Source organism: Salmo trutta, chromosome 12 (genome assembly GCF_901001165.1).
Source record: "Salmo trutta chromosome 12, fSalTru1.1, whole genome shotgun sequence".
In the NCBI taxonomy this organism is placed as follows: domain Eukaryota; kingdom Metazoa; phylum Chordata; class Actinopteri; order Salmoniformes; family Salmonidae; genus Salmo; species Salmo trutta.
This window is the reverse complement of record NC_042968.1, coordinates 18,029,919-18,053,789: the sequence shown is the minus strand read 5'-3', so window position 1 is coordinate 18,053,789 and position 23,871 is coordinate 18,029,919. Positions and strand designations below refer to the sequence as shown.

At 41.0% G+C, this 23,871-nt stretch overlaps 1 protein-coding gene across 3 annotated transcripts in view; it reads right to left on the bottom strand.

Annotated features, from left to right (window-relative positions):
• The window catches only part of LOC115203065 (nuclear factor of activated T-cells 5), a 64,399-nt gene that overhangs the window by 32,214 nt on the left and 8,314 nt on the right, over positions 1-23,871 (bottom strand). The window contains exon 1 of one of the 3 annotated variants that reach the window (XM_029767399.1): positions 10,410-10,510. The exons of the other annotated variants lie outside the window; for them this stretch is intronic. The gene's annotated coding sequence lies outside the window, so the exon portion shown is untranslated. Of the gene's footprint in view, positions 1-10,409; positions 10,511-23,871 lie in introns of those variants that run through there. 3 annotated transcript variants of the gene reach the window in all.

Here is a 23,871-nt window from a genome sequence, read left to right as displayed (position 1 = left end):
CTTGCCTCAAAGTAGCCGAGCCAAAATCAATTTCTATAAACGGAGGCAATTATAAAAAATAAAAAAAACTCCATATGCCATTGAAACCAGTAGCCTATTTCTCTCATGTTCTATTGGTTTTCAAATCAACTTTCTTTCATTGTCCAGTAATCCAAGGCACAATCCTAGTCATATTAGCAACCCATGCTAGTTGTTGCATCTTTAGATCTCCCATCTCTCTACATTTACAATTGATATTTTCATTCATCTCTGTCTCTTGAAACTGCTCGCATGTGCAGTGTGCTTTTGATAAATGTTTTCCCTCTAATTGCATTATGGTAGGAACATTCACGCATAGCCTACTGACGTGTGTGCATTGCCGTGCAGCTATAATGTTAAACAATTATTTCTTATCATAATTTTAAGCCAAAAGTTCTGATCTGTTGCATCAGCCTCAATGTTTTTTTAAATTATTTTTATGTACTGGTTGTATGAATATGGGATCTATTGTCCCACAACTGTCCCAGAGTCTGTTTGGAATTTCTTTTTCGCACAGAACAACAAGCTGACCAACAGAGTAGGTCAACTTTCTACTATGGAGGATAGTAGATTGACATAGGCTACTGATTTTGCTGTTCGTTACTCGTCTTGTTGGCTGAGGAACAGTAAATGTGGACAGTTATTCTAACATCTTCAAACTGTGCATCGGGAATTCGGTAAGGACGCATGCCGTTGCATCTTTGAGTTGCATGTTCTGTTTAGAGAACGACCAATATGGATTTTAGGGCTAATGCCCATACCAATTTTTAGAGGCCAATGGCTGATATTTTAGGCCGATATTCAATATCATAAAATCTCCAAGAGACAGCCATGTATGCATTAATTCATCAATTCAAAAAATCTAAAACATTTGCCTTAGATTGGTAAAAAAAAAACTAACTACATAATTTTATTTGAATGGTAAATCTCTTAATAAACTGGGTAAATTAAGATGGCATAGGCCTACTCACAATACATGTGAATGCATATTCAAAAACAATGTGTGCATGCACTGAGTTATTGAGCTTGTTTGGTTGATCAGTGGAGTCTATGGTGCTACAGATGACAATCTGTTTCCCTTCTATTTGGGACTTATATTAGCCTAATAATCAACAACATTTGCACAGCAGCATCACTCCAGCATGTCACGCCTGTATGGAAGGACATCATATAGGCACTGCTGTTAGTTTGAGAATATAAGAGCATATATTTTCAATGCAAATGGGTCCAACATAACATCATGATTTGTGATCATGGACTCTTATGAAACTAGTATTTTTAGTCATTTTCTGTGATCTGGAAATTATTTTTTATTTTTTTGTTGCCGTCAGGATGCACCTCTAAGCAACTCAAATGCTATGACAAAATTCGAAATAACTCAATGGGCTGTCAAGGAATGGGCGGATTGTAACTTGATCCTACTGCTATGATTGGATAGAGCAAGGCTGTAACTTCACTTTCCCTTTCTCCTCACATCTCTCTCCATCCTCATATCCCTTGTTGACGTTTTCTGCTACTATGAGCACTAGCTAATGGTGATTACATTTGCTACAAAGCCATATAAGTGCATAATATATCTAACAGGGAGAGCGAGGGTAGGAAAAAATGATTTAACGACAATACACATTGTCTGAAAGGCTGAAATCTGCCCATAGTTTGAGAAGTGAGAACGCACATACACGCACTGATCTACAGATTTCTTGGTCCATAAACATGCAGTAAGATTCTTATGCAGCTAAACCTATTGCATACCTTTATTTAGCCATTTTAAAACACTTCCTTCTTTCCCTATTACGACAGTCCTCTAACCCGACTATCAACTGTCAACTTACGGGAACGATTGTGGATGGTCAGATCGGCACACCAGTAAATAGCTAACCTTACACTGCAAGTCAGTTGGCTCGTTCCCGAACTTGGTGCATGTTCAATATGATAACCAGATAGCAGTTAATAGCCAACGTAGCTAGCGAACGTTATCTGATATCTTAGTACCATGTTTATCTAGCCAGCTAGCTAGCATAGTAGCTAATAATAGCTAGCCAGCCAACACCACAGATAAAAGGGTCAGTTATCGTCATCTTTGCTAACAGATCCCATAGCTATCTGCTTAGCTAGCTTGCTTATTGCATGCATGTCCAGGCACGTCGACAAAAGCGTAATTATTAATGAATTGCTAACTAAACTAATATTTGCAACATGAATTTGATTTTGGTCACTTTGTCAATTAATCAATTTCTCAATACTGCACCTTTCTGTTGGAGAATAAGCTAGCTTGCTGTTGATGATTTTCCCAGCTAGACATTCCTCTGCATTGTGCAGTGCTCGTGGCTCAAGCGGTGAGTGGTGGCTGGCATAGCAGAAGCTTTGCTACGTAGAGGCACTATCGGCAAAGACGATAGAGAAGGACCGATAGCCGATAGAATAGAAAAGGCCAATATCGGCCCGATATATCGGCTCTGCTGATTATCGGTCGCTCTCTAGTTTTGTTAAGATTAATTACCATAATGTAAACGTGATTTCTGTCATTCTGAGCACCGTGGGTGGACGCCATAATCAGGTTACGCACCTATTGCATATGGACCAGGTACATTTCTCAAATGTCCGGTAAATTAATGTCCTGCGCCACTTTTTGCTCATGGAAATCCTGGTCTGTCTGTGCTGTGTTTACCAGTGGCTTCAGAGAGGAGGAACAGACAAGATGAAAGAAAGACTGTGGAATTCAAGCTATTTACACAAGCCAGCCCTCTGCACAGACCCACAAAGACACACAACACACGGGATAGTTTACTGAACCAGGCCTTGCATACCATCAGGTGTGGTCTGTCAGTCACAATAGGGTCCATCTGCTAATATCTATCTTGTTACTGCCTGTCTCATTTATAGGACACAAATCACAGGACTGCTGTTCCCCCTCTCCCCCAAGGATGCTGCTTCACAATGAGCTTAGTGTGCCCACATAGGCATTTTTCCAGCCAGCGGGAAAACCATGCTTAGGCAACAAGGCCTGTGGTCACTCAGCACGCACAAATACACTCACTGCATGACATCACCAAGCCAGGGCTACACTCAGAGATTTTAGCTTCTCAGCCTTCGAAACAGGACAATCATAAAAACAACCAGTCATATAACACTGAAATGAGAGTTAATTTGCCTCAGAGACAATCTGCACTTTAGAGATTAATTTCACTGACTAGTGACAAAAAAATAAAATCCATACAGTTACATATCAGGATATAATTTTAGACAATATATGCAGTGAGGGAAAAAAGTATTTGATCCCCTGCTGATTTTGTACGTTTGCCCACTGACAAAGAAATTATCAGTATATACTTTTAAATGGTAGGTTTATTTGAACAGTGAGAGACAGAATAACAACAACAAAATCCAGAAAAACGCATGTCAAAAATGTTATAAATTGATTTGCATTTTAATGAGGGAAATAAGTATTTGACCGCCTCTCAATCAGAAAGATTTCTGGCTCCCAGGTGTCTTTTATACAGGTAACGAGCTGAGATTAGGAGCACACTCTTAAAGGGACTGCTCCTAATCTCAGCATGTTACCTGTATAAAAGACACCTGTCCACAGAAGCAATCAATCAATCAGATTCCAAACTCTCCACCATGGCCAAGACCAAAGAGCTCTCCAAGGATGTCAGGGACAAGACTGTAGACCTACATAAGGATGGAATGGGCTACAAGACCATCGCCAAGCAGCTTGGTGAGAAGGTGACAACAGTTGGTGCGATTATTTGCAAATGGAAGAAACACAAAATAACTGTCAATCTCCCTCGGCCTGGGGCTCCATGCAAGATCTCACCTCGTGGAGTTGCAATGATCATGAGAACGGTGAGGAATCAGCCCAGAACTTCACGGGAGGATCTTGTCAATGATCTCAAGGCAGCTGGGACCATAGTCACCAAGAAAACAATTGGTAACACACTACGCCGGGAAGGACTGAAATCCTGCAGCGCCCGCAAGGTCCCCCTGCTCAAGAATACATACACATGCCCGTCTGAAGTTTGCCAATGAACATCTGAATGATTCAGAGGACAACTGGGTGAAAGTGTTGTGGTCAGATGAGACCAAAATGGAGATCTTTGGCATCAACTCAACTCGCCGTGTTTGGAGGAGGAGGAATGCTGCCTATGACCCCAAGAACACCATACCCACCGTCAAACATGGAGGTGGAAACATTATGCTTTGGGGGTGTTTTTCTGCTAAGGGGACAGGACAACTTCACCGCATCAAAGGGACGATGGACGGGGCCACGCACCGTCAAATCTTGGGTGAGAACCTCCTTCCCTCAGCCAGGGCATTGAAAATGGGTTGTGGATGGGTATTCCAGCATGACAATGACCCAAAACACACGGCCAAGGCAACAAAGGAGTGGCTCAAGAAGAAGCACATTATGGTCCTGGAGTGGCCTAGCCAGTCTCCAGAGCTTAATCCCATAGAAAATCTGTGGAGGGAGCTGAAGGTTCGAGTTGCCAAACGTCAGCCTCGAAACCTTAATGACTTGGAGAAGATCTGCAAAGAGGAGTGGGACAAAATCCCTCCTGAGATGTGTGCAAACCTGGTGGCCAACTACAAGAAACGTCTGACCTCTGTGATTGCCAACAACTGTTTTGCCACCAAGTACTAAGTCATGTTTTGCAGAGGGGTCAAATACTTATTTCCCTCATTAAAATGCAAATCAATTCAAACATTTTTGACATGCGTTTTTCTGGATTTTTTTGTTGTTATTCTGTCTCTCACTGTTCAAATAAACCCATCATTAAAATTATAGACTGACCATTTCTTTGTCAGTGGGCAAACGTACAAAATCAGCAGGGGATCAAATACTTTTTCCCCCTCACTGTAGTTTCGTTTTGACTATCACAATATTATTTTTGTGCTAGTTCCAAAGTTCCAGTATTTTTCCTTCATGGCTTGTTCTCCATCTAATTTTAAATAAGGAGCCAATTTGTTTTCAGCACTTTTATTTCCATGACTGATCAAAATTAGTTGTTTTCTCATGGCTCTCACTTGTCCCTCTGCAGAAGACACATGGTGAGCAATATGTTTGTAACATGGAACAGCAATAAAAAGCACATATACATATATGCACACACACACACACACACACACACACACACATACACACACATATGCACACACACACACACACGTTCAAAACTTTGGGGTCACTTAGAAATGTCCTTGTTTTTGAAAGAAAATTTTTTTTTGTCCATTAAAATAATATAAAATTGATCAGAAATACAGTGTAGACATTGTTAATGTTGTAAATGACTATTGTAGCTGGAAACAGCTGATATTTTATGGAATATCTACATAGGCCTACAGAGGCCCATTATCAGCAACCATCACTCCTGTGTTCCAATGGCACATTGTGTTAGCTAATCCAGGTTTATCATTTCAAAAGGCTAATTGATCATTAGAAAACCCTTTTGCAATTATGTTAGCACAGCTGAAAACTGTTGTGCTAATTAAAGAAGCAATTAAACTGTCCTTCTTTAGACTAGTTGAGTATCTGGAGCATCAGCATTTGTGGGTTCGATTACAGGCTCAGAATGGCCAGAAACAAAGAACTTTCTTCAGAAACTCAGTCTATTCTTGTTCTGAGAAATTAAGGCTATTCCATGCGAGAAATTGCCAAGAAACTGAAGTTCTCGTACAATGCCGAACTGGCTCTAACCAGAATAGAAAGAGGAGTGGGAGGCCCCGGTGCACAACTGAGCAAGAGGGCAAGTACATTAGAGTGTCTAGTTTGAGAAACAGACCCCTCACAAGTCCTCAACTGGCAGCTTCATTAAATAGTACCCGCAAAACACCAGTCCCAATGTTAACAGTGAAGAGCCGACTCCGGGAGGCTGGCCTTCTAGGCAGAGTTGCAAAGAAAAAGCCAAATCTCACACTGGCTACGGAACGGTGTATGCGAATGGCCATCTTGAAGGCAGTCTAGTTCTTCTTATTAGAGGTCGACCGATTATGATTTTTCAACGCCGATACCGATTATTGGAGGGCCCCAATAAAAAAAGCCGCTACCGATTAATCGGCTGATTTTTTAGATTATTTGTAATAATGACAATTACAACAATACTGAATGAACACTTATTTTAACTTCATATAATACATCAATAAAATGAATTTAGCCTCAAATAAATAATGAAACGTTCAATTTGGTTTAAATAATGCAAAAACACAGTGTTGGAGAAGAAAGTAAAAGTGCAATAAGTGCCATGTAAGAAAGCTAACGTTTAAGTGCCTTGCTCAGAACATGAAAGCTGGACGTTCCTTTTAACATGAGTCTTCAATATTCCCAGGTAAGAAGTTTTAGGTTGTAGTTATTATAGGAATTATAGGACTATTTCTCTCTATACGATTTGTATTTCATATACCTTTGACTATTGGATGTTGTTATAGGCACTTTAGTATTGCCAGTGTAACAGTATAGCTTCCGTCCCTCTCCTCGCTCCTACCTGGGCTCGAACCAGGAACACATCGACAACAGCCACCCTCGAAGCAGCGTTACCCATGCAGAGCAAGGGGAACAACTACTCCAAGTCTCAGAGCGAGTGACGTTTGAAACACTATTAGCGCGCACCCCGCTAACTAGCTAGCCATTTCACATCGGTAACACCAGCCTAATCTGGGAGTTGATAGGCTTGAAGTCATAAACAGCGTAATGCTTGAAGCATTGCGAAGAGCTGCTGGCAAAACGCACAAAAGTGCTGTTTGAATGAATGCTTACGAGCCTGTTGGTGCCTACCACCGCTCAGTCAGACTGCTCTATCAAATTATAGACTTAATTATAATATAACACACAGAAATACAAGCCTTAGGTCATTAATATGGTCGAATCCGGAAACTATCATCTCGAAAACAAAACGTTTTTTCTTTCAGTGAAATACGGAACCGTTCCGTATTTTATCTAACGGGTGGCATCCCCAAGTCTAAATATTCCTGTTACAATGCACAACCTTCAATGTTATGTCATAATTACGTACAATTCTGGCAAATTAGTTCGCAACGAGCCAGGCGGCCCAAACTGTTGCATATACCCTGACTCTGTGTGCAATGAACGCAAGAGAAGTGACAATTTTACCTGGTTAATATTGCCTGCTAACCTGGATTTTTTTTAGCTAAATATGCAGGTTTAAAAATATATACTTGTGTATTGATTTAAAGAAAGACAGTGATGTTTATGGTTAGGTACACGTTGGAGCACTGACAGTCCTTTTTCGCGAATGCGCACCGCATTGATTATATGCAACGCAGGACAGGCTAGATAAACTAGTAATATCATCAACCATGTGTAGTTAACTAGTGATTATGATTGATTGATTGATTGATTGTTTTTTATAAGTTTAATGCTAGCTACCAACTTACCTTGGCTTCTTACTGCATTCGCATAACAGGCAGGCTCCTCGTGGAGTGCAATGTAAAGCAGGTGGTTAGAGCATTGGACTAGTTAACCGTAAGGTTGCAAGATTGAATCCCCGAGCTGACAAGGTAAAAATCTGTCGTTCTGCCCCTGAACAAGGCAGTTAACCCACCGTTCCTAGGCCGTCATTGAAAATAAGAATGTGTTCTTAACTGACTTGCCTAGTTAAATCAAGGTGTAAAAATAAAATATAAAAAAAATAGGCAAATCGGTGTCCAAAAATACTGATTGTTATGAAAACTTGAAATCGGCCCTAATTAAATCAGCCATTCCGATTAATCGGTCGACCTCTACTTCTTATACCTTAGTGGAGCTAGCGCATAAGCATTTCGCTTCACCTTTTATACCTGCTGTAAACTCTGTATGTGACAAATACAAATTGATTTGGTTAAAATACAAAAAAGGTCAATGCTATTTACTAGGGCCAGGACGATACCATTATCGCGATACTCGTTAGTATCGTGGCAAGGAAACGAAACAAAGTGGATTTATCTTATTTAGGAAAACAGCCCTAATGTTGGAAACAAACATCCATTATGTTGTCATCCAGAGTCACAATTATTTATTTTACAATCTATAGCACACAATATTTTACACACAGCAGGTTTTTAAGGACCAAAGAGACTGCTTCATGGTTTCATTTTTGTCATGGAAAAAGTATCGCAATACTGGTATAGTCCCGACCCTACTATTTATCCAGGATCATATGAAGGAGAAAACTGCATCTCTTCCCAAGTGAATGATTGATGAACAATGGTTAGTGGTTGAGGCTCTATCAGTACCAGCCATGTTGACATATGAGAACTATGAAAGACTCCAAACCATTTACCCAGCAGCCCATGAAATTCACAGTCAAACGTCAGCTCTGTAGAGCATTGAGAAACAGAGACCCCTCTCCTACCATCCATCTATAAATCCCAGGAGAGTTATTAGTAACATGCTTAAAAATAGCCTGCGGCGTCACAAGCCTCCAAATTTGGAACCTTTGTGGATTTGCTCTTGATTTTGCTACGAGCGCATGTTGACTCTGCTGATAAGAATGTTGGAATAAGCTGATAAAATATTTGGCATTAACAATTTATGTTAGGAAGGGTTGTTCTGGCCTTGAGGCTCCCCCTTCATGGGGTTTGGGGAGGGAGGTAATTGATGCATTTAGAAAAAATAAAAAAATAAATTGCCAAACCTGAAAAAACATCACTACTTATTACTGAGCAGAGCAATATGAAGGACTGCAGCAACAGCAGTCAGAACAACCTAAATAAAACCAACTGTGTATTTACCAATTTGTATAATTTAACCCATGATGAGATAGGCTTGCTGTAATCATTGACCACAATCCTGATTGAATTCTTCAGTTGGACCATGATGGTGCCGCATGGAGGGCTGTGTGTGGTTGTAGCGGTCTTTGCCCCTGGCTAGTGCTGCATGGCAGTGCTAATTTGTCCTTCAGTCTCACCTCTCCCAGCCATACTAAGACCACACCTACAGTATATTAATCACCTAAGAGGATTTGGCACAAAATCTAATTAAGGATTTAGAATGTCTGCTGATGAATTAGAAATAACCATGGGAGAATGAGGCTATTATCAGAGCAATGGTACAAGCCAACAGCATTCTCACATAGGTGTTCCTTTTGTCCAGGTGGGAAAAGGCAGTGTTGAGTGCAATAGAGTTTGTATCATCTGTGGATCTGTTTGAGCGATATGCAAATTAAGTGGGTCTAGGTTTTCATGTGAGCCATGACCAGCCTTTCAAAGCACTTCATGGCTACGGATGTGAGTGCTACGGGTCTGTAGTCATTTAGGCAAGTTACCTTAGTGTTCTTGGGCACAGGGACTATGGTGGTCTGCTTGAAACATGTTGGTATTACAGACTCAGTCAGGGACATGTTGAAAAAGTCAGTGAAGACACCTGCCAGTTGGTCAGCACATGCCCGGAGCACACATCCTGGTAATCCGTCTGGCCCTGCGGCCTTGTGAATGTTGACCTGTTTAAAGGTCTTAATCACATCGGCTACGGAGAGCGTGATCACACAGTCGTCCAGAACAGCAGATGCTCTGGGGTATGTACATACAGTCACTGTGGGGACGACGTCATCAATGCACTTATTGATGAAGCCAGTGACTAATGTGGTGTACTCCTCAATGCCATCGGAGGAATCCCAGAACATATTCCAGTCTGTGCTAGCAAAACAATCCTGTAGCTTAGCATCTGCGTCATCTGACCACTTCTTTATTGACGCTGTCACTGGTGCTTCCTGCTTTAGTTTTTCCTTGTAAGCAGGAATCAGGGGGATGGAATTATGGTCAGATTTGCCAAATGGGGGGCGAGGGAGAGCTTTGTATGCGTCTCTGTGTGTGGTGTAAAGGTGGTCTAGAGTTTTTTTTCCCTCTGGTTGCACATTTAACATGCTGATAGAAATTAGGTATGACTGATTTCAGTTTTCCTGTATTAAAGTCCCTGGCCACTAGGAGTGCCGCCTCTGGGTGGGCGTTTCCCTGTTTGCTTATTTCCTTATACAGCTGACTGAGCGCGGTCTTAGTGCCAGCATCCGTCTGTGGTGGTAAATAAACAGCCACGAAAAATATAGATGAAAACTCTTTCGGCAAATAGTGTGGTCTACAGCTTATCATGAGATACTCTACTTCAGGTGAGCAAAATCTAGAGACTTCCTTAGATTTTGTGAACCAGCTGTTTACAAATATACACAGAACGCAGCCCCTCGTCTTACCGGGAGTGTGCTGTTCTATCTAGCCGGTGCAGCGTATATCCCGCAAGCTGAATGTTATCCATGTCGTCATTCAGCCACGATTTGGTGAAACATAAGATATTACAGTTTTTGATGTCCTGTTGGTAGGATATTCGTGATCGTACCTCGTCTAATTTATTGTCCAATGATTGTACGTTGGCAAGTAATATTGATGGTAAAGGCAGATTTCCCACTCACCGTCAACGGATCCTTACAAGGCACCCGGTCCTGTGTCCCCTATACCTGCGTCTCTTTCTCCTGCCAATGAAGGGGATATTGGCCTTGTCGGGTGTCTGAAGTACATCCTGTGCGTCCTGCTTGTTGAAGAAAAAAATCTGTCTAATCTGAGCTGAGTGATCGCTGTCCTAATATCCAGAGGCTATTTTTTGCTGTAAGATACGGTGGCAGAAACATTATGTACAAAATAAGTTACAAATAACGCGAAAAAACCCCCCACATAATAGCACAATTGATTAGGCGCCTGTAAAACGGCTGCCATTTCTTCCGGTGCCATCTCTTCACTTTAAGATACATAATTTAGTTCAGCAGAATTGTTCTGTTGCCAAGGCTATATTGGAGGGGATTCAAAACTATGAGGGAAAATGAATGCTGTTCCAGATAAGATTCGAGAAAGGTAGTAGCCCAATGTTTTGCAACAGATGTATTCTGTTGAATCAAATGCTATCAAGTAGAGGTCGACCGATTAATCGGAATGGCCGATTTCAAGTTTTCATAACAATCGGTAATCGGTATTTTTGGCCACCGATTTGCCGATATTTTTATTTATTTTATATATCTTTATTTAACTAGGCAAGTCAGATTAAGAACACATTCTTATTTACAATGACGGCTTAGAAACGGGGGTTAACTGCCTTGTTCAGGGGGGATTCGTTTTTGCAACCTTCGGTTACCAGTCCAACGCTCTAACCACCTGCCTTACATTGCACTCCACAAGGATTAACAGGCCTGTTACCTGTTACGCGAGGGCAGCAAGAAGCAAAGGTAAGTTGCTAGCTAGCATTAGACTTATAAAAAACGATCAATCTAAACATAATCACTAGTTAACTACACATGGTTGATGATATTACTAGTTTATCTAAAGTGTCCTGCATTGCATATAATCGATGCGGTGCCTGTTAATTTTCATTGAATCACAGCCTACTTCGACAAACGGGTGTTGATTTAACAAGCGCATTTGAGAAAAAAGTACTGTCATTGCACCAATGTACCTAACCATAAACATCAATGCATAACAGGAATATTTAGACTTAGCCACCCGTTAGATAAAATACGGAACGGTTCCGTATGTCACTGAAAGAAAAAAACGTTTTGTTTTCGAGATGATAGTTTCCGGATTCGACCATATTAATGACCTAAGGCTCGTATTTCTGTGTGTTTATTATATTATAATTAAGTCTATGATTTGATAGAGCAGTCTGAGCGGTGGTAGGCAGCAGCAGGCTCGTAAGCATTCATTCAAACAGCCCTTCGCTGTGCATCAAGCATTGCGCTGTTTATGACTTCAACCTGGGTGGGTATAATTTGTGGAACGTTCCAACAGGAATCTATTCCAAAAACTTCGTAAATAACAAGGTTTCCAAAAAACAACGCATACACAGTTGTATAGCGGCAGAATAAGATACTGGGTAGGGAGTGGTCTATTTCATTGCGTTTTTCACTCATCACGTTTATTCCGAAAAATGTGTCCTCACGTCTGTTTGCCTATGGACAAACATTAAGAATAAGCTACGTGGTGAGTTGATGCCTATTCGGCAGCTAGTTAGCTAGGTTTGTATGCGTTGCTACTTTGTATGCGTTGTTGGTTGGCAACCTTTTACTTTACGTTTTTTGGAACAGATTCCTGTTGGAACGTTCCATAAATTATACCCACCCCTTCAAGCCTATCAACCCCCAAGATTAGGCTGGTGTAACCGATGTGAAATGGCAAGTAGCGTTTGAAACGTCACTCGCTCTGTGACTTGGAGTAGTTGTTTCCCTTCCTCTGCATGGGTAACGCTGCTTCGAGGGTGGCTGTTGTCGATGTGTTCCTGGTTTGAGCCCAGGTAGGAGCGAGGAGAGGGATGGAAGCTATACTGTTACACTGGCAATACTAAAGTGCTTATAAGAACATCCAATAGTCAAAAGGTATATGAAATACAAATCGTAGAGAGAAATAGTCCTATAATTCCTATAATAACTACAACCTAAAACGGCTTACCTGGGAATATTGAAGACTCATGTTAAAAGGAACCACCAGCTTTCATATGTTCTCATGTTCTGAGCAAGGCACTTAAACATTAGCTTTCTTACATGGCACTTTTACTTTCTTCTCCAACACTTTGTTTTGCATTATTTAAACCAAATTGAACATGTTTCATTATTTATTTGAGGCTAAATTGATTTTATTGATGTATTATATTAAAGTTAAAATAAGTGTTCATTCAGTATTGTTGTAATTGTCATTATTACAACAACAAAAAAAGCACAAAAAAAAGAAGCTAAAATTCGGCCGATTAATCGGAATCGGCTTTTTTGGCCCGCCAACAAATTGGTATCTGTATAGGCGTTGGAAAATCATAATCGGTCGACCTCTACTATCAAGCAGATCCTGACAGAGGCCCTGAGATTTTATTTTTAATTTCACCTTTATTTAACCAGGTAAGCTAGTTGAGAACAAGTTCTCCTTTACAACTACGACCTGGCCAAGATAAAGCAAAGCAGTGCGACAGAAACAACAACACAGAGTTACACATGGGATAAACAAGCGTACAGTCAGTAACACAATAGAAAAAAAAGAAAGTCTATATACAGTGTGTGCAAATGGCATGAGGAGGTATGGCAATAAATAAGCCATAGTAGCAAAGTAATTACAATTTAGCAGATTAACACTGGAGTGATAGATGAGCAGATGAGCAGATGATGGTGTGTAAATAGAAATACTGGTGTGCAAAAAAGCAGCAAAGTAAAATAAAAACAATATGGGGATGAGGTAGGTAGACTGGGTGGGCTATTTACAGATGGACTATGTACAGCTGCAGCAATCAGTTAGCTGCTCAGACACCTGATGTTTAAAGTTAGTGAGAGAAATGTAAGTCTCCAGCTTCAGCGATTTTTGCAATTAGTTCCAGTCACTGGCAGCAGAAAACTGGAAGGAAAGGCGGCCAAAGGAGGTGTTGGCTTTGGGGATGACCAGTGAGATATACCTGCTGGAGGGCGTGCTACGGGTGGGTGTTGTTATCGTGACCAGTGAGCTGAGATAAGGCAGAGCTTTACCTAGCATAGACTTATAGATGACCTGGAGCCAGTGGGTCTGGCGACGAATATGTAGCGAGGGCCAGCCGACTAGAGCATACAGGTCGCAATGGTGGGTGGTATAAGGGGCTTTGGTAACAAAACGGATGGCACTGTGATAGACTGCATCCAATTTGCTGAGTAGAGTATTGGAAGCTATTTTGTAGATGACATCGCCGAAGTCGAGGATTGGTAAGATAGTCAGTTTTACTAGGGTAAGTTTGGCGTGGAGGAGGCTTTGTTGTGAAATAGAAAGCCAATTCTAGATTTGATTTTGGATTGGAGATGTTTTATATGAGTCTGGAAGGAAAGTTTACAGTCTAGCCAGACACCTAGGTATTTGTAGTTCTCCACATATTCTAGGCTAGAACCGTCCAGAGTAGTGATGCTAGTTGGGCGGGCGGGTGCGGGCAGCGAACGGTTGAAAGATAAAATGTAATCAGTCCTATCTCTAACCAGAACAGGTTCCATCTGGTTCAGAGCTTGGCAGTGGGGCACAGTCATACCTGATGATGACGTCTGGTTTTCCCACTCACCAAAACCCTTCTAACATTTCATCATTTATCAGGCTGTGACTAAGAGGCAGTTCAACTGAGGTAAAGTGATAACTATCTACCTTCAGTGAAAGTGAACCTTATTATGCTCCCAATTACAAGTTATTGAGACTTAAGACGGGTAGCTAAGCTACTTGCATAAAACAGATTTTTTTTTTTAACGACAGGATGTTGGGGGGAGAATAGGACAATGTCACTCCAAATGTGCCATTCTTTCTGCCCACACCTCCCTGGGAACTAACAGATGACAGGAAAAAGGAATGAAAACACAGGAAATTGAGATTGCACAACCGTAATGGTGCGCTGGAACGTTTGTCAATTTATACCCCCCTTGAAGTCACAGTGTAGCCAAAGCCCTTGACATACCTCTTGTGTATAATAATCTATCGTTGGGCAAGCTCTCTGACACAGAGCACGTGTGGGTGTGGCAATTGCAGGAGTAGAGAGAGAGAGGTAGAAGAGGAGAGGGAGAGAGAAAGCGTTAACAAGAATCACAAATCAGGAACAGGACTTTAAATAGCAAGGGGTTATCTGAAAACTACCACAAGAGGAAAAGGCTTATGGCCTTTAGTTAAGATTGATGAACAATGCTCATTAGCGGTGGATCCAAGTGGGGCAGACATGTCATAATGTCCACATAAGGAGCCATGCTCTTTGAGGCGGGACTAGCAGAGCTGTAAGCCTACACTGAAACCTGACCTTGTCTTCTCATCTGCCAATGGAAAAATCTCCTGGCAGCTATGATTTAGCCCTCTAAATATTTAACATCTTTGTTGACATAAAAAAAAGTGTGCATTTCGCTCTGGGTAGAAACATCAGAGGGATCAGAGCTCGGAGACGCTTTTGGGTTTTCACAGAAAGGTGTCACAAATCAGTCTCCTACGAGGGAGAGGCACAGCGAGAGCAGAGGGCGCCACAGCCAAACTCCCAGCCTATCCCGTCTCTCACTGGTACAGCACCTGTGGCCAGAGAGAATTTAATAAACCACTAACCTCAGACATCCAGAACTAAAACCTTGCGTAATTGCGTCAGATGCTCGATTAGGTTATGGGGGGGGGGGGGGGCGTGTTCGAAAAATTACTAATGATAATAAGAAAATTCTCCACCACTCTAAACATAAACTCTCAGACAGTTTTGTGGCAAGTCTACAGGCCAAATATCTCTTCCCTTCTGAATTCTAAAGATGTGAGGACCTGCTAAATCCTGATTTGCCCAAACGACCAGTGATGAAAAATCTGTGTATCTGTAAGCTCCTCGTAAAGGCCCCTGCATACTAGGTTTGGTTTGCTCTTAGCAGAACTTGGCTAGGCAAAGTGAACGTCTGTGCCTCGCATGATCCCTTAAAAAGACCTTCGCTTGAAAAACGAGAAAAAAGCAGCAATATTATTGTTTGTCCCTCTTGAGATGCTGTAGCAACAACATACCCTGTAACACTTCCTCAAAATAATTAATCGAAGATAAATCAAGAAATCTGTAATTCATTTGGACGTTTTTGCAAAGGAGGTCTTAGTTGTGCAATTTCACATCTAACTGGAGTATTTAAGTTAAAAAATATAGCATGAAAATGAGTTGTCTCTCATTCAATGACAACAAACACTACTGAAAAACCCTGTCCCTAGTTCCCACTCCTACTAGGAGTAGTACTGTTGACCAATCACTGACGAAGGGGAGCAGACTTCGGCTACCGAACTTCGACTTGCCTCAAGAAAAATGTTTGTGCGCGTGAACAGATTAAAAAAATCCCTGCCAAACACCAAAACTTGACAGAATTTTGTCATAATATATTCACAAAATGTTTCGATTGGGAAGCATGCAACAGGCTTCAGTCGTCGCATCATACACTCTGTCGACAGCTGCTACTACCATTTATGTTACGTGCAACTGTCGACAAGAGATTTATGAAATACTAACGTGAGAATTAGTCTACCACCGGAGTTCAACTGTGGGCACAGGATCTGTCTCTGAGACAAAAGCCAAGGGACAGTGTTGAGACTGGGCATTTGTATCGCCCAATTTAAGGCCCTATTTGGTCAAAGACTATGCTGTTAAGTGCATAGGCCTACATGTATTTCTTTATAGTTACTGGCAGTAGCAGAAATGAAATAGTGCCAAGTTCTGATTTCCAAAGATAAGCTACAACTGGGGAACGTGCAGATCATTTGGCACAAGATTATGATCACTGTATTTGTCGATTGTACAGAAGGTCTAACCGAAATGTGACTTCTGCTTTATACCAACCCCACCAAAAGACACACACAAGTTGGAGAGGTTGGAGCAGGGGTTGCCACACTGGGCGCCCGTGGAACAGTTGTTGTGGGGGGTTAACTGCCTTGCTCAAGGGGACAACGGCAGGCAATGGCATCTAGGATACCAGCAACCCTCCAATTGCCTGGCTCACTTTCAGACAAATTTTTCCCCCTTCAGACCCGGGATTCAAACTGGTAACCCAGTTTGAAGCTGGCTCGCCTCTCTAACTGTTAGGCTACCTAATGCCCGATGTGTCATTCTTCCTGCACGATTGTGTCATTCTTGAATTGTCCCCAACAGACAACTGATCTGGGAATCCTTTCAGTAGCTCCTAAAACAGGGTTTCTGAATTACTAACCCTATGTAAAGTCACATGAGACCACAGTCAATTAAAGTCACATGAGACCACAGTCTTGATGTTCACTAAATCACAAATGGCATTTAACAGTACTGATAAACGCCATGTTTTTAAACTCAATGTGGTGAGGCACTTCATTCACAGCAGTGACTTATTGTATCAATACAAACCATGCAACAACAGGGACTGGTGTGTCGATCATTATGTGATACTGATGTTTTGAGAAAGGTAGGCATTAACCAACTGGCTTGTTGTATTGCCAACCTCTTGTCATGCTTTATAGAGATTGTAGCCCTGCAACTATTGTGGCTTTTGCTCTACATATTTTCTCACGCTCATCTGAACTAGTATCCCCTTGCCAAATTATGATCAGGGTGCCTATGACACTGGCTACATTGTTCTGCAGTCATTTTAAACAAAAGAAGTACATATGAAATAAGAACATTGATTAATGAAAGCCTCGTAACATAATACCGTCAGAAATCCGTCAATTTGATACGAGAACAAGAGGGATGATAACCACTGCAAGGTGAAATAACAAGTGTAGATGTTACCATCAGTGACTGTTGCTATGGGTGCTAGGAGGTTAAACCGCTCATGCATAGAATGGTTAGAGCCTAAACAAGGTCACAGTAAACACTGGAAGAGGTAATGTTTTGACCTGAGGCCTATTACTCCCCTTTACTGAGGTTTGGTTAGTGTTAACCATTAACCCCTGAGAGTTTCTAAAAGGAAGTTATGGGGGAAGCAGTGTCGTTACTAGGCATAAGTGGCCGCTTAGGGCCCCACGGCCGCTAGGGGGCCCCCAAACAAAAAGGAAGGATGTATTCCTCGTCATGTCAGATACTGACAGCCAGTCAATAAGCCCATGTCAACTAACAGTTTAGATTGCTAGGTAAATTAGCCTAGCCAGCTAATCTAAACCTTGTAGTAATCATGAATTAGTGACTGGGCACTCAAGGCATGTGCTCAGGGCCCTGACTTCTAGGGGGCCACCATTAATTTTGATATTCACTCTCACTCAGATATCATATGAACATGGAATAGGTCATGGCAAAATGTGTAGGAACTGCAGAAAAACTGCTTTAAACAACTATTTTGTCTCTCAACCTCATGGAAAAATGACTAGAATCGCATGAAATTAGATTTCAAAGTGAAAAATGTTCTCTCTGCCCCATGGATTTCATTTTAGAAATGCAGAACATTTGCTTTAAAACTACAACATTTTCTAACGCCCCATGGCTAAATGTGTAAAATTGCTTGACATTAACTTTAAAGCTGCAATTCTCTCTCCACCTCCAAGAGGGGGGGACTAAAATATGTTTCAAGGTGGCGGAGCCCCCCAAACAAATATCGCTTAGGGCCCCCAAAAAGCTAGAAACAGCCCTGCTGTCCAGTTTGTGTCATAAAATGGATTTAAGAACCATCAGTGAAGCCTTAGTGTGCAGCCTGGTTTGAAGTAGGCTAGTGTGTTGAGGGGGAGTGGGCTGTGTGATCAAATGTAATTTCTCAAAACAAGTCTGCTCACTTTTTTTGCATACACCGCTCTAATAACTCAGCTAGCTTTGACAGCTCGTTCATTGACAACATTGTACGCTAAGAGCATAAGAAGCTTTTAAGAACGTGTTAAACATGTTGGCCCAAGACATATTTTGAAAAAAGTAGGCTTTTGGTCAACCTATCATCTACCAGAAATCGTGCTGTTTTCACATACAGATGAAGGATTTTAATTTGATCACTCTTTTGTTGCTTAGAATTTCAGCCTTGCAGGAAATGCAGATTGTGATTTACAGAAATTCACTGAAAACCTGCACTAACACACAGTTATATTAACAGTATTCCACGATTCATGTAACATTTTGACCAGCTAACCACCAGGCTAACCGCCAAGCAAGCAACATTATGGACTAAAATTTTCAAATCCTGTTGCTGCAGAACTAGTTTTCTGCGTCAATACAGGTCAAAGTAAGATCCTACACCTGTAACTGTCATCTGTATTGGCTCTTTGAACCAAGTGAAAGAACTACCACTCTCAGCCATGTCAACACAGCGGACGTGATGCTGACCCATTTCCTTCCATGTTGGTGGTGACATACAGCTTTCAATATCCAGACAAGCACACCAGCAATGAGCTACTCAGAAATAACCAAGCATTTTTGTAACCACTGGATGGATTCACAACAAAGAGTGACCCAGACCCACAGAAAACCAAGACTAGGGACTAAGCTATAGTTTGTCATTGAACATTCCTTTTACCTAAAGTACAAAGCAATTTACATGACCATGACTCTTAATAGTTCTGGATTAAGCTTATCCTGGAGAAGAAAATGGACTGAAAAATAACAGCCATATTTCAAAATGTCCAGACCACACTAATTTAACTCTCCTACAGTCAGAGTCCTAAAGTAGGCCCATCTCTGCCTATAGCAAATGAAAAAATACCAAAAGTCTTTGGATACAAAACAATCCATTCATTGATAGTCTCATTCACAGTCTCATTCACATCGGCATAGTTGATATACAGTACTAAACCATTTAGCCTAGTTTATGACAATGTTCCTAAAGCAGTAGCCTACACCTAATGAGACTAAATCATATGATGGTTCTTGGAAAGCAAATCCAGCGGATTTATCTGCGTGTAACTAGACATTGAGACAAGCATCCACTTTGGCAGAAATATACTGTTACCTTACACTTGCTCTTAACTAACCCACTGTGGATCCTCATATCCTAACTCACTGACACGGATGGCCCTGTAACAGTCCTCTGTGGCCCTTGTACTTAATGTATAGCCCCCCAGCTGGCATACTCTTATTATACGCTGCATGACATATAATACCCAGCATGACTTATTATAACCTGGTCTCTGGCAAAATGATGTTTGAGAGGAAAACACCTTCTGTATGTCTTGAAACAAAACGAGAGAAACAAATGAACTTCCGAGCCTCTCAATACCGTGAATAAAAACACAAGCAACCATCCAGTGAACAAGGAGATTATTTCATAAGGACATGTCTGAGAAAACATAACCTAGGCCATAATTCTGCACATAATCAAAAGGATTTAGGGCATGTTTCAAAAGTGTGCCTGGGTAGTAGTGTGAAACTGACACTATCAACTGCTGTGATTAGGCTAAATTAAATTGTTTGGAGCAGAAAAAGAGTGGGACAGCTGATTTATTTTAGATTCCGGCCTCTCTCTAAACCCATGATAATCCCAAAGGTTAAAAAGAGAGATCACCAATCCATCCTTTCTCTGTGTATGCCATGCCTGCAGATTTGAGGTAGAAGTGCAAGCACAGGAGTGTGGGACTGAATGTTTGTTCATCTCATTGTTCCAATCAGAAAGTCAAACATTTCAAATTATTATCAAGAATCTAATCAAAAACTGGCTTCATTTGTTGTCCCTCTGAGGTATTTGATCTTTTATCATCATAAATATATTAGCATTCAAGGCAATCAAATATTTTTAAGCACATGCCACCAAGTTTGTTTAACATAGCAGAGTCAATATTAATTGAGGGCAAGCTCAGGTTTACACACAAAGCAGCCCGCTCCCCTTGTGATGGTTAATGATTGATCCTATGGGCTCTGGTGGGCCAGCTTAGAGACATAGAGGGCCTCTGCCAAAGGGAGATCTGTGGTCCAGAGTAGGACAAAGATACCAATACTGATGGAAAGCGTCACTGTGTAATACAGTCATTAAGACAGGGACCAGTCTCTCTAGGTCAGAGCTCTTAAGCTTACCAAAACCACAGGGCTTGTAAATTGGGCCAACCAGTTAACTTAACAGTGAAGTAAGTGTTCAGGAGTAAAGGTTTCATTGTGTGGCTGGCCATTTCAAATATCTTGCCTTGTAAACTACCAATTCCATTTTACTTCTAATGGTAGTTATACCTTCTCCTAAAATACCTGTCACATTGCAAAATGGTCACAATTCTACAACTTGACAAGGCACGCTAGTGATTTTGCTAGGTAGAATTTGCTAGCACTAGCTGCTGTACCTGCACCAAACCTCCAGTATTTTTCATCCTATAACTTGTTCTCAATCTTCTTAAGAAAAATATTGAGCCAACATGTTTTCAACACTTGTATTATCATGACTGATCAAAACTAATTTTCTCATGCTCTCTTCAGCAGACAAATAGTGAGCAATGTTTGGAACATCAAAACACAACACATAGAATCTTGATCATCTCAATAGAAATCGTATTGGCACTAAGTATCGTGATATCATATTGTGAGGTCCGTGGCAATTGACAAGCGAAGTATGCTCTTATCCTATAGTTTCAAATATTCTTACGTCTATAGAACTGCACCTGGATCACATTACAAAACCCAACTGAGATGTATTAAATGCAACCTAACCCCTCACTGCCCCTACATCTACATATAGACTATGCGAATTATGACTAAAAACAGATGTAATAGGAGAGATGTACTAGAAATAGAAGTGTTTCACCTCTAGCGCATTCTGTTTTCAGGACAGCAGAGACAAGGCCATATGCTTGGCTCCATCTCCACAGCAGTGTTTGCAGTGTAGTGCAATTCACTGCATCATTAAAGAACGTGCTCCCAGAGGCCCGGCAGGGGAACACCACAATATGATCCATAAATGATAGAAAATAAAAAGTACAGTATGACGACACAACCTCACGCAGCCATGAGGTAAACAGCTGCCTGCTCCAACTTCCATGTAAGCTGTGAATGTTTCATGTTTTGATTAAACTTCAGCTGCAGACTATGGAACGCCGTTTGGGTCTTTCCGTGTCAAAAAAGATACACGCCAAATAACACTATTTAACACGCTAAATAAGCTTTTAATTTGACACGTCAAATAACACAATTCTATTATAGAATGTTGTGAGTGCTGAATTTGCACGTGCAAGCCAAGCACCACCACGACTATAAGAAGCACTGTCAAAGCTGTACAAAAAAAAGTATGCAAACAAGCACACCGGCCACAAACGATGTGTTTACAATACCGCTTTAGTAATAAGGCATTATTTGCTCGACCGCTACTTCTGGGGTAGCTAGCTAGTTTTAGCTTGGTACCTAGCTAGCACCAATACAACCAGTCTGAAAACAATGACCAGTAGAAACTGCAGTTATTTTCATTATTCCTAGCAATGTTTTAGGAATCCTTGTAAGTATTAGCTAGGTAGCCACTTGTTGTTCGCCTATTTAAATTGAACTTCAGTTCATGAAAATAAATAGCTAGCCAACTACTTAACCCTGTTGCCCAAAGCTAATGTTATAAGCAGCCAGCTAGTTTCATCTGGCTAGTGAGGCTTGACCTGAACGGGCTGTGTTGTGAAGCTAGCCACAGTAAGGATTAGACACAATAGTGGAATATCAGTTTGCCTTCAAAATAAAAGTACCTCTTTCAAAGTGAAGCAGAAGGTTACAATTGTTGGAATCATGTCAGATTTAAACTAGATAATGATAAACAAGGTTGGAATGTGAAGCGATGAAACGGGGTATCAGTCTACTCGCTGACACCCACAGAAAATAACTGTTAACCTGTTATGGATAGGGGGCAGTATTTTCACGGCTGGATAAAAAACGTACCCGATTTAATCTGATTATTGCCCCTGTCCAGAAACTAGAATATGTATATAATTATTAGCTTTGGATAGAAAACACTCCAAAGTTTCTAAAACTCTTTGAATGGTGTCTGAGTATAACAGAACTCATTTGGCAGGCCAAAACATGAGAAGATTCTGTTCAGGAAGTACCCTGTCTGACCATTTCTTCCCCTTGTTGATTCTCTCTATCCATTACAAAGGATCTCTGCTGTTACGTGACACTTCCTACGGCTTCCATGGGCCCTCAGAGCCCGGGAAAAAGCTGAATGACGTAATTCAAAGCCCTGGCTGAAACACACGAGCGCTTTTGCTAAGTGGTCTATCAGCAGACAAAAGGCTTAGGCGCGTGCCCGAGTCGACCCCGTGATGTATTTTCTTTCGGCTGTTTACCTAATTGCAGATTCCCGGTCGGAATATTATCGCTTTTTTACGAGAAAAATTGCATAAAAATTTATTTTAAACAGCGGTTGACATGCTTCGAAGTACGGTAATGAAATATTTAGAAATCTTTTGTCACGAAATGCGCCATGCGCACGACCCTTATTTACCATTGGGATAGTGTCTTGAACGCACGAACAAAACGTCGCTGATGGAACATAACTATGGATTATTTTGGACCAAACCTACATTTGTTATTGAAGTAGAAGTCCTGGGAGTGCATTCTGACGAAGAACATCAAAGGTAATCAAACTTTTCTAATAGTAAATCTGATTTTGGTGAGTGCTAAACTGGGTGGGTGTCTAATTAGCTAGCCCTGTGATGCCGGGCTATCTACTGAGAATATTGTAAAATGTGCTTTCACCGAAAAGCTATTTTAAAATCGGACATATCGAGTGCATAGAGGAGTTCTGTATCTATAATTCTTAAAATAATTATGTTTTTTGTGAACGTTTATCGTGAGTAATTTAGTAAATTCACCGGAGGTTTGCGGGGGTATGCTAGTTCTGAACGTCACATGCTAATGTATCAGCTGGTTTTTGATATAAATATGAACTTGATTGAACAAAACATGCATGCATTGTATAACATAATGTCCTAGGGTTGTCATCTGATGAAGATCATCAAAGGTTAGTGCTGCATTTAGCTGTCTTCTGGGTTTTTGTGACATTATATGCTAGCTTGAAAAATGGGTGTCTAATTATTTCTGGCTGGGTACTCTGCTGACAATCTAATGTTTTGCTTTCACTGTAAAGCCTTTTTGAAATCGGACAGTGTGGTTAGATTAACGAGAGTCTTGTCTTTAAAATGCTGTAAAATAGTCATATGTTTGAAAAATGGAAGTTTTCGGATTTTAGAGGAATTTGTATTTCGCGCCACTCCCATCATTGGATATTGGAGCAGGTGTTCCGCTAGCGGAACAGCTAGATGTAAGAATTAAGTGTTTACGCAAATATTAGTGTTGTAGCTCTTATCACAGGACTGTGACTGTGTGAAATCACCTCCCCAGTCAGCCTATTGTGTGTATTGACATTCATATTGCACTGTACAGTTTTACCTAAGGATTGGGATCAATGAAATGAGGTATCAGTCTACTCAATAATATACTCAACACCCTCCTCAGAGTTATCTGACTCCAAAACATCAACACAGTATTGTTTTTCCTCAGGAATAATGTTTAATGCA